Raw genomic sequence first — 11,620 nt, forward strand, 5'->3', positions numbered from 1 at the left:
ACGCTCATGATATGCCCGCGGCCATTTCGCTAGCTTCACATGTAGCAGACTCGGTATTACGGGACGCGAGAGGGTGACATAGGTATATGACAAACATGATAACCACGACATGCGTGTCCAGTAGCAACTTGCCTACATAGCAAACTTATGATGCACTCGAGGCCGTTTCGCTAGCTTCCTATATACCAAATTTGGTATTACGTGACGCCAATGGATGACGAAGGTATGTGACTGCTGCAAACATGATAATCACGAGATGCGTGTCATGTGAGAACATGACTACACGACACAGTCAAGGCGCCAATACATTTGATGTGACGCGGTGCGCGTGCTCGCCAGGGCCCATTTCGTCACGTCACGCCGACGTTTCCACGCCGGGCGCCGGTCCTGCCATATACTCGCGGGCGCGCGCCGCGCTTGGTTCCTTTGACGTATACGCGTTTCAGCGCGTCCAGCGTCCCTCCGTCACGAAAATAGGGAGACGCAGTGTTATGTGGGTAACGCATGAGCGCGAAATGCAGAATGTCGCACTTCGCGTCGATTGTCGTCGGGCCACGCCGACGGACGCTGGTCGTGCCTAGCGTCAGACTATAGATTGCTTACGTTTTGCTAACGTAGCGTAGCTGTGCCAAGCGTACGCGTGCGTCACCGCTACATTGAAGCATATTGGGACCTTCATGATGCGCTCGTGGCCATTTTGCTAGCTCCACATGTACCAATTTTGGTGTTACGTGTTGTCAATTGAGAACGAGTTATATGACTGGTGCAAGCATGATAATCCTGACACGCGTATCATCCCTACTGAAACGTTCTGTATGCGGTGTCCAATAATTCCGTAGGTTTCCTTAAGAATCTTACGGAAATATATGGAAAATATATAGGAAACATTAGTATTTTTTATGGAAACAAATGGAATTATTGGACTCGCATACGGAACGTTTCAGTAGGGATGTAAGAACAAGACATTATACCACGCTCATAGCGTGGTCGTGGCCGTTTTGCTTGCTCCACATAGACATAATTTGGTATCACATCACGTGAATAAATGATGAAGGTAAGCAACACATCAAAACATGATAATCATGAGACGGAAGTCATGTACGACATCAAATACCTCCACCTCGTAACTTTGTGCTGATATCAAAGTGACATATCAACATTTCTCAATCGTGCTTCGCATATCATCGATTCTCACTGTACGTGCGATCTGCCAGTTTTTTTGTGTCCTCACGCGTGGCCACGCGAAACACCACTGACACCCTTCTCTTTCGCTCTCTCTTTCACAGTCCTGAATTTCCCCTACTCCCATCCCCCATGTGGCGTTTTCGAGGTAACCTGCTAAAAGAGAGATAGTTATGATGACACACTTTTCACTTCCTGTTTTTTCAAGCCCGCTTCAAAGAGGCGAGTGGCCAGGCCATGGAAAATCGATGCCTTGTAGAATGTCTCGAAGCCCGCTCATCCGCAGGAGCGCGCACATCAGGGCACCCTAACGCTACTCTACATGCTATCTTTAGTTAGCTGAGTTGTGCTACAGTGGCTAGAATAGGGAAGTGTGATGAACGTGCCGGCTGGCACGTAACGCGTTGGGAGGAAACTGCTAGGTGGCGCTGGCACACGTTTGCACGTTTCTTGAGGCAAGCAAGCGCAAAACTCAAAACTACTGCTCATGGACGAAACCTCGTGATAACTTAAGGCGGTTTAAACGATGTCTGAAATGAAGATACGGCAGGACGTTTGGCCACACCGGAGAAAAGGGTCGATGACATGCGTGCCACTTCTCCTCAGGTGAGTGATTTGCATAATACCGGAGGTATCGGTACGTGACGGCAACCTGCAAAGAGTGGTTGTCGACGCAAACCAAGAGATATGGCGGGTGAGTCGAGAGAAAGGCTTTGAGGTGGTGGAAATAAACACAGAGTTGCATGGGTGGGGTGGTTTTCAATCAAGGAGACATATTCACTTCGATCGGCGGCAAGGTCAAGGGGGAGTTGGCGACTTGCAGGATGCGCAGTAGCTTTTTTCGAGAGCACGTGGGCCCTTCAGGGTGCAGGATAGCTTGTAACGAGGAAAACAACCAGGGAGAGTCTTTGACAGGTGCTATGGACAAATACGATTCCAAAGTGGCACCAGTGTCTAAGACAGGTGGAGTCCGGGGAAGAATTAGATGTAGCCACGAGGCCCGAGCTAATTCAGACGTGGGGTATATTAACATGCAGGGTGGCAGGAACAGGCTGACGTGGGAAGAGATAGAAGAACAGCTAAGGGTAGAGAGGCCGATGGTATAAGGTCTTGTAGAAACTTATCCTATAGGGAGATGGAACAACATTCTAACAATCCGGACTACCCGTAGGAATATTGTAATAGAACAGAAGGCAGCAAAAAGGCGGGTGGAAGTGGTGCATTCATACATAAAAGTATGGGTTGGGAAAGAGTCAAGCTGGGATGCATGGAACATTTATGATCAAGTGGGAAAGTAGCTGGGCAAATGACACTCCCTGGTTTGGTGTACTTTGGACAAGAGCAAAGGCCATAGATCACTACCAGGCAATGTTGAAGTCGAAGGACATTGATGAATTAAAGGACATTCATGAATCAAAGGACATTGATGAATTAGGAGGAGAGTGCCAGATAATTATACTAGGAGATGTGAATGTGCACATAGAAGATATAGATGGATATACCAACCCAACAGGCAAAATAATCATAAATATGTGGGAAAGGCATGATTTCATCATTTGCAACATTACTGAAAAGTGTGAAGTGCAAATAACATGGGAGGTAGGAAGACTGCAGTCGACAATAGATTACGCACGGCTGTCACATAGGATGTAAAATAGGCTCAGGGGAATGCACATAGATGAACGGGACTCCAGAAGTCTGGGTAGTGATCACAAACGCAGCAAGCTATAGTTTGCAAGAGCAGTGAAAGTGGGAAGAAGACCATATGAGGAACTACAGGAAAATTTTTATTCAGAAAGGCAAATGGAAATATCCACTAAACAAATTGAGAAAGTAATCACTGAGGATGATAAAACAGTGTGGACATACACGAATCTAATTAGACTGTTTGAGCTAGAGCTCGCTAAGGCACGTGACAAGTCACCCGGAAGAGAAGACACAAACCCAAGAGTTGGTGGGATGAGGAAGTTAAGAGAGACATAGCAACACGTCAGGAAGCCTCTAGAGAACACATACATGCTAAGCAGCAGGGTTAACCGGCAGATGACGTTGAAAAAAAATGAGACATCTTTCTAAGCTGTAGAAGGGAAGCATCCCTTCTAAACAATAAAAAAATTAGAAGAAAGGGGGCACAGTGGCTGGCAGAAGTACATAAAAAGATAGAAAGGCAGCTGCAAAATTTTGGAATCATCTAAACTCCCTAAAAATAAGATGAGCCTAGAGCACAGGTTTATGACTACAGCTCAAGGTGCTAGAATTGAAGGTAACAAAGCTATTGAATATATAGGAACACGGGTGACAAAAAATTCAACAAAGGAGTGTCTATGCACAACAATAGACATGGATGAATCAAGTGGCACAGTGGCTTCGTTTTCACAACGAGAGTGGGAAAGGGCTTATAAGAGGTTACCTAGTAGTACATAAACGGGCCCAGATGGCATTCCAATTATGCTGATAAAGGCATTGGGTCCGAAGTCTGAGCAGACTTTAGGAGAGGCAGTGGGCAAAACAATCATCGATGGGGAAGTCTCTGATGGAAGGAAACTTAACAGGATGAGCATGATCTATAAAGGAATAGGGGCAAAGCTGACATAAACGACTACTGTCCTATAAGAGTTATATTAGTGGTCTACAGGCTGGTGATGCAGATTATAAAGGAAAGACTGCAGGCATAAATAGAAGATGAAGGGGTGCTGGGGGGAACTGCTGATTAAGTTTCAAAAACAAAGGAGGTTGGGAGACAATCTGTTCTCCCTGACGCAGTGCATCGAATTAGCAGAAAAGGAAAACAGGCCCCCCATGCCTAGCATTTTCGGATATCAAGGGAGCGTACGATTTCGTGGTTCGAGAGGACTTGTTGGGAATACTGGAAACACTAGAAGTGGAAGATGAAGTCACTAATCGTTTAAATTATATCTATAAAGGTAACATGGGAGGTATAAAGTTGGAAAAACAGGTAGCTAAGCCAACAGAGGTAAAAAGGGGGCTTAGGCAGAAATGTCCTCTGTCATCCTTGTTATTCATAATGTACCTTCAAGGATTAGAGGCCAAATTAGAGGGAAGTGTACTGGTATTCATCCTCTCTTTCGTAAAACAAGGAAAAATCAAGGAAAAATCATTGAACAGGCACTACCAGTATTAGTGTACGCAGATGATATAGTGGCAATGGTTGACAAAAAGGAAAATTTGCAGAGATTGATGGACATCTTCGGTATTGAGGGAGATAGATTAGATTTCAGATTCAGCAAGGAAAAATCAGCAGTCATGATTTTTAATGATAAAGAGGTAATTAGCTTCGAATACAGGAGGTCACGCTAAGGATAGCGGATAAAAACAAATATCTGGATGTATGGATAAGCAATAGGACCGTGTACCTAAGGAAACACGAAATATACGAGACGACTTAAAGGAACATGAATGCAGCAGTAATGAAAAATATGGCACTGTGGAGTTACAATTCGTATGATGTTGTGAGAGAAATATGGAAAGGGGTCATGGTTATGGTCTGCTGTTCGACAATGCAGTCTTCTGTATGAGATCAGAAGTTCAAGCAAGATTAGAAATTAAGCAACGTGGAATATGTAGGCTCGCCTTAGGAGCTCACGGGAATACACCAACCCAGAGACTACAAAATTATATGGCATAGACATCATTTGAGGGATGGAAGCTAGCCGCGAGATAAATATTGAGAAGCGATTGAGACAAATGGGGGAGAAGCGTTGGGCTAGGAAGGTTTTCAGCTACTTGTACATGAAGAATGTCGATACAAAATGGAGGAATTGAACCAGAAACCTAACGGTTAAATACTTGGAAAACAGCAGGGGGCCAAACCAAAAATAATGATCGGTTAAGAAGATGGTGAAGGAAGCTTGGACCAATATGTGGAAAAATGGCATGATTAAAAGGTCCGCATTAGAGATATATTTACCCTTTAAGCAGGAAGCTGCCAAAGAAAGGATCTATGATAATACTCGTGGTAGTTCTTCCCTGCTTCAGGCGAGGACGGGAGTATTGCGAACCAAGACATATCGGGCCTAATATGATGGGGCAGACACGGTATAAAGTGCGTGTGGAGAGGAGGAGGAAACTACCAAACACTCGATAATGTTCTGTAAATGGCTTTGCCCTATAGGGCAGGATGATGGCGCAGAGTTTTTCAAAGCACAGGGGTTTAGGGACAGAGAAGGTAAAATAAACTTTAATCGGGTAGAATTAACTAAAAGAAGGTTATCTGATTGGAGGCTGAAGTCTAGGCACGAGTGAAAATTGAACTCTTCACTGCAAAGTGCCAGTCCTCAACCACACTAATTAAAGAACAAATGAATCTAGTTTTTGGTTCACTAAGTATTGCGGCGTGGTGGCGTTAGTCACCGTCCGATTTAAAGGGTACAGCCATATGAATTTATTCATCTATCCACGTTACCCAAGGCGGTGATGCGCCACGCAGAGACGAGAATCAACCACGCACGCGGGCAATGTGAAACATTTAAAATATATTTTGTTGCTCGTGCGTGGCGTCAAATGGCGACTAAGCAACAATGGTAACTAGCTTTTGGAATTACAGGATGCCTACGCTTGCGCGCGATTAAACTGAAATATCGGCAGGGGTAGAAAGTGAGTGCGTGAGGGTACTAAAACATTTTATCCATGTGAAGTGGTAGAAAAGTGAAACGATAAACTCAGTTGTGAAACATTGCTTGAAACACCTTCCACGGCGAACCATCATTTGCTCAAGCACTTATCTGTAAATAAAGGCCCATCATTCGTTATGTCAAACTCACAGACCAGATTCACGACTGCTATGTGGATGAAAACCTTTTATTTTCTGCACACTGGTCATAAAACTCACTTCCGCGTAGTGACTCACTATCTGTTCACAACCATGCGTTCCTAATAATTGGTTGAACGCTTTTATTTATCCCCAAGAAAAAAGTTTATAAAGCACAATTAGGCGCCCCACAAAACACTGTTCCCCTTGGGCTGCAAACCTAGGTGATGCGCTGGAACTCCAGATACATCCTCTTTCGACGGGAAGATGCTCGCTCCTTGTGGATTGCCTTTCTGTAAAAACGCAAATAGGTGCGCAGAAAAATTTTTGTCACCTAATTGGTGAGGCAAGGGCCATGTTGTGGGCAGCCTCGTGTGACATCTTTTTTTTTCACGAGCACGAAACAAGTTCTTACAAGCTATCACGATGAAGCTCGTTGTAGCTAAACCACCCTTAAAAAAAGTTATTTTAAGGGCGTCTATAATTGCTAAGAGCTTCTCCTAAAGGCGAACTCTTAGGCGTCCGCACAAGGGGGGCCGAGCATAGGTCGGCACTTTGAAGGACTACTCACTCATACTCACTCACCACAATTTCTTAATTTTCGCACTCACTCACGTTCATACTCACGTCTACTCACACTCATAGGCCCTCACTCACGTTCATACTCATTCCTACGTACATTCAGAGTACTCACTCACGTTCATACTCACTCCTACTCTCATACGTGGGTAATCAATCATGTTCAAACTCACTCCTATTCACACTCTTGAGTGCTCACTCACGTACGTATTCACTCACGTTCATACTTACGCCTATTCGCACTCATGAGCACTCGCGTTCATACTCACTCGTTCATACTTACTCCTATTCGCACTCATGAGCACTCACGTTCATACTCACTCACGTTCATACTCACTCCTACTCACACTCATGAGTACTCACTCACGTTCGTACTCATACTCACACTCATGAATACTCACTCACGTTTATACTCCCCCTACTCACACTCACGAGCTCTCACTCACTCCTACTAACACTCGTGAATACTCACTCATGTTCATACCACGGAGGAAGAACAGACAGGAGGGGAAACTCGGCTCCTTTCCGCACCGCGATTTTCGTCACCCCCTGGAGCGAAGGATGGATGGAAGAATGTATCCGGCCGTGCCCTTTAGATCGTGTGGTGGCTCACGCCACCTAGCCATAAGGTTAAGTATATTTATGGTGGCTAGAAGGGGAGGTGGCGTCAGCGCCCATGCGTCGCCGCAGGGAAAGCGATTCGTCGTTTCATGACATGGCCGCGGTAGCAGGGGTGGCGCTCCGGCCAGCTCTTCGATGCCTGTCGAAAGCGAAGCGAGGGAGTTGGCGCTGTTTCTTCCGTCGTTTGTTTACCGTTTCGCGCACGTGTTCCTTTGTACCTTACAGGCTGAGTTCGTCGCTTTTTGTGTGACAAGTATGTCGCACAAACTTATTTCCAGTCTGTACTGAGTGCGGTGATCTAAAGCGCAATGAGCTCTGGCGTGAAACGGAAAGCATCACAGACGCACTGCTTCGCGCCCGGCTGTTCTTCGGGCTACGTCTCTGCGAGGAAGTCCGGTCGGCAAGTGTCGTTGTTTTCTGTGCCCAAAGACCCCGAACGCTTCAAAGCCTGGCAGAGAGCAGTGCCACGTGCGGACAAACCACTGGAAGCAACCTCAGTTCTTTGTGAGCTACATTTCGACGAACATACTTTGTGAGCTACATTCGACGAACCTCTTGCGGTTTTTCACCCACACTATCAACGGTGAGACAGTGCGAATTCCTCGTGACCGACCTAAGCTTACGGATAATGCAATCCCCACCGTTTGTCCGAACGTCCCTGCGTATTTATCGAAGAAACCGCCCCAGAAAAGAACGTCGAGGAGGTCTACGGGGGGCCTACCTGCAAAGATTCCGCGGTGTGAAGGAAGCGCCTCTGTGCACGACAACGCTGCCGACTCCCATGAAGACGGAAGCTTTTCCAACTCTCCAACCGCACTTGATATCGCGAGTTGTGAACCACCAAGTGCCTATTGGGCGAAGCACAGGATCGCTGGGGCGGACAGTGCTCCAGCATTCACAGTTTGTGCCATGAATAAGGGTAACCTCGCCTTAGAAAAAGTCGTTCTCTTCACTGCAAACGAGTGCAGCGTTCAAGCGAAAGTTTCTGTTCAAGCCACGGTAGTGAAGAACGTACAGGTCAGTAGCACTGCAATGGCGCAAGAGCTGCTTGCGGAAGCGGATTCTTTGAAACCGTGCAAAGGATTCGGCGAAAAGGGCGAGTTCGCTGCTAATCCCAAACGCCAAGAAAAGACCTGTGGTGGGAAGACTTTCAGCATGTCTTGCCCCGGAGTGGCACAAGAACTAGGCAAAGCCTGCCCACAGTGTAGATACCTAAGGAAGCTACTGCTCAACCAGGCCTCCTACAAACGAAGGAAGGCACATGCTTGCACCCGGCCACTTTCATACAACCTGAACATTCGGAGCATGCAACTGAAGAGGACGAAATCAAAAATTCTGAGAGTGAAGTTGAATATTGAGAAACTAAAAAGGTAAAATGCAAGCGAAGATTCCTCGGTGTTTGTGGATGTCATCAAATCCCTGCCCTCAAAACAGCAGCAGCAGGTAAGAGCATGCCTAGCAGCGGCGAAGCGCAAAAGCACCAAAGGAATGAAATATGACTGTGAATGGGTGCTTGAGTGTGCAGTCATGTGCATGAAGAGTCCACGGCTCTATGAGCACATAAGAAAGCATACGATCATGGTTCTTCCATCACGTACGTGTCTTCGGCACTACTTGAAGAAGTTCAGAAGTGGCTTTGGCCTCAGCAGCAAAGTGTTTGCTGCTGTAAAAGAAAAAACAAAGTCGATGGACCCGTTTCAGTGCCACGGCGGCCTACTCATCAATAAAATGAAGCTATCGGAAAACTTGAGTCTTGCTTCGGATGGCAGCATTGAAGGCTTCGTTGACCTCGGGAAATTCACACCTGAAGCCGAGCGCTCACTTACATGTGATCATGGACTGGTGGTGATGTTCCAGCCCTTCAGTGGGAAGTGGCATCAGATTATTGGAGTATTTGCCTCGCATAGCAATGTTAAAGCATAGCAATGTTTTATGCTTTGTATACTCATGCAAAAAGCGGGTATGGTCTCTTCCTTGTAGTTTATCGAAACTAACGTCGAGTGCAAAATGGGAAGTGTGGAGTAGAGCATGGAAGTCGGAAGCGAGGGATCAGTGCCGTTCGGGATTGCATCGGTCATGCGTATCGGAATAGAACACTTCGACGTGCTCAGTACGAGTTCCGAAGTATATGCCACTTAAGGCCACTTGCGTGCTTAGTAAAATTAGACTTGCGCGTGCGGCGAACTTCTAATTTGCGCTTCCGCCACGCGCCCTGCCGTAGAGCGAGCGGCCGAGCGGGCATCGAACTACGACAAGCAGCGCCACCGTGCGCCAGGCATGAAACGGCGCATCGCTTTTGACCGGCCCTTGGCGTCACCCCCCCCCCTTCTAGCCACCATAGTATATTGGCGAACGTCGTGACAGTGCCACCTACAGAACCGCGGCCGAACAGGTGCGGTGGAGCAGCAAACGCGGGAAGCGTGGAGCCCGCTCTTGTCGTGTGGTTGCGCACCTATTCTCGCTGCTCAGTGTATTAGTGCATAGTGCATAGCTCAGACACTCGCTAAGCGAGACGGCAAATTGTTACGACAAGTTTTCGCTAAGCTAGCCAGAGCGCCTTGGTAGAAAGACCATACCGTCATGGTTTCACGAAGCTGTCCACAAGCCCTAAACAGGTTCGCTTTTACTTTTCACCTTCGCATGCGAGGGTACAAATAATATTTTTCGAAACAGCATACAATATGCGTTAATAAAAATATACAAGAGAGCTTTTAATAAGAAAAAAAATTTAAAATTAGGAACGAAAAAAGACGAAAAACATTCTTCTCATGTGTCGTCTCTCTTCTGAAGCTTGTGTTATGTTGGAACATCCTGAGAACCAATGGTTCATGCCAAGCTACAACAACCAAACACGTGAATTTAAAAACCACGCTTTTTTCGCGATGTAGCTTACCTGGAAGCTTGGAGGTTGGTAAAATGTTCGCTAAAAACTTCTGAATCATGACGAGTATCCTCTACCATCGCTCGTTTGGCATTGTTTTTATTGGTGATTCCAGCGATGTTCCGGCCACTCCTTCGCTTCATTTCTGGGCACGAGCAAGTAAAACCTCCGCTTAAAAAGTTATGGCGCCGCTTCAATGAAACATAAGATTTTCGGCTGGTCAGATCAGAGATGTCGGTAAATTTAAACTTACGTAGTGCCGCGCCTGCCGCCTGTTCCACTCCAAAAATATTTTCCCTAGACGCTGTCGCTTCTCTACTGTTGTCTATCTCCTCTTCTCATAGCTGTTGCCCATTCTTGCTACTGTTGTCGGTCAGATGGAGCGCTGAAAGGTCATACTTGTTTTTTACGTAGAATTGATTCCCAGCTCGAGGCAGTTTCCGCTCTTCTGTTCAAATCGATTGCCGTCTGCTCTAACGTGCTTCATCAATGTCTGTCTTCCTTTCGCATGGAGTAGTTCTGTATGGTGCTGTTATATCGAATAACGCGGAAAATCTATCCTCAAGCTACACAATGAGTGATTTTAGGAACGTGCCTAGGCACGATTTCAGATTGTCACTTTTTAAAATTCTACCAGTTCATTTTTTTCGTTGTCCGTACAGCATCTAATCTAACATATGTATTAAAAATGCTGACGCTAAGACACTTTGCTTGTTTCATTTTGTTTCGGAAAGCGACGTTTACGAAAAACTTTCACAGTTGCATTCAGTAGCACAGTGGAGTTGGCGAGAGGGAGATGTCGCAGACGAGACCAGGGTGCGTCGGAAACCATGGGCGCTCACTCCCCCCCCCCCTCCACCCGCGGCGGATAACAAATAGTTTTGTGTGCCGCCACAAAGATCGCTGCGCGCACGTTCGCCAACCTCTTATCCTAGGGTGACATTATCGCGAAACACGCTCGTGCTGGCCCGGAGTTTCCCCTCCTGTTTTTCTTGCTCAGAGGTTCATACTTACGAATACTCATTATTATGAGTACTCACTCGTATTCAAATTCACTTCTACTCACACTCATGAGTACTCACTCACGTTCATACTCTCTCCTATTCACACTGAGATTCAGGTGCGTAGCCAGAAATTTTTTTCGGGGGGGGGGGGAGGCACCACATTGATTTCGGGAAGGGCACCCTCTAAAAATGGCCATATTTTGCTCTCCATCCCACGGCGAAAAATTTTTGGGGGGGGGCAGTGCCATTGTGCTGCCCCCTAGCTACGCCCTACTCAGAGTACTCACTCACGTTCATACGCACTTCTACTCACATTCACGAGCTCTCACTCACTCCTACTTCACACTCATGAATACTCTTCATACTCACGGATACTCACAGTGATGAGTATTTGCTCTCATTCAAACTCACTTCTACTCACTATCGTGAGTACTCACTTATACTCACGCCCCGCCGCGGTGGTCTAGTGGCTAAGGTACTCGGCTGCTGACCCGCAGGGCGCGGGTTCAAATCCCGGCTGCGGCGGCTGCATTTCCGATGGAGGCGGAAATGTTGTAGGCCCGTGTGCTCAGATTTGGGTGCACG

Source organism: Rhipicephalus microplus, chromosome 1 (assembly GCF_043290135.1).
Source record: "Rhipicephalus microplus isolate Deutch F79 chromosome 1, USDA_Rmic, whole genome shotgun sequence".
NCBI lineage: Eukaryota > Metazoa > Arthropoda > Arachnida > Ixodida > Ixodidae > Rhipicephalus > Rhipicephalus microplus.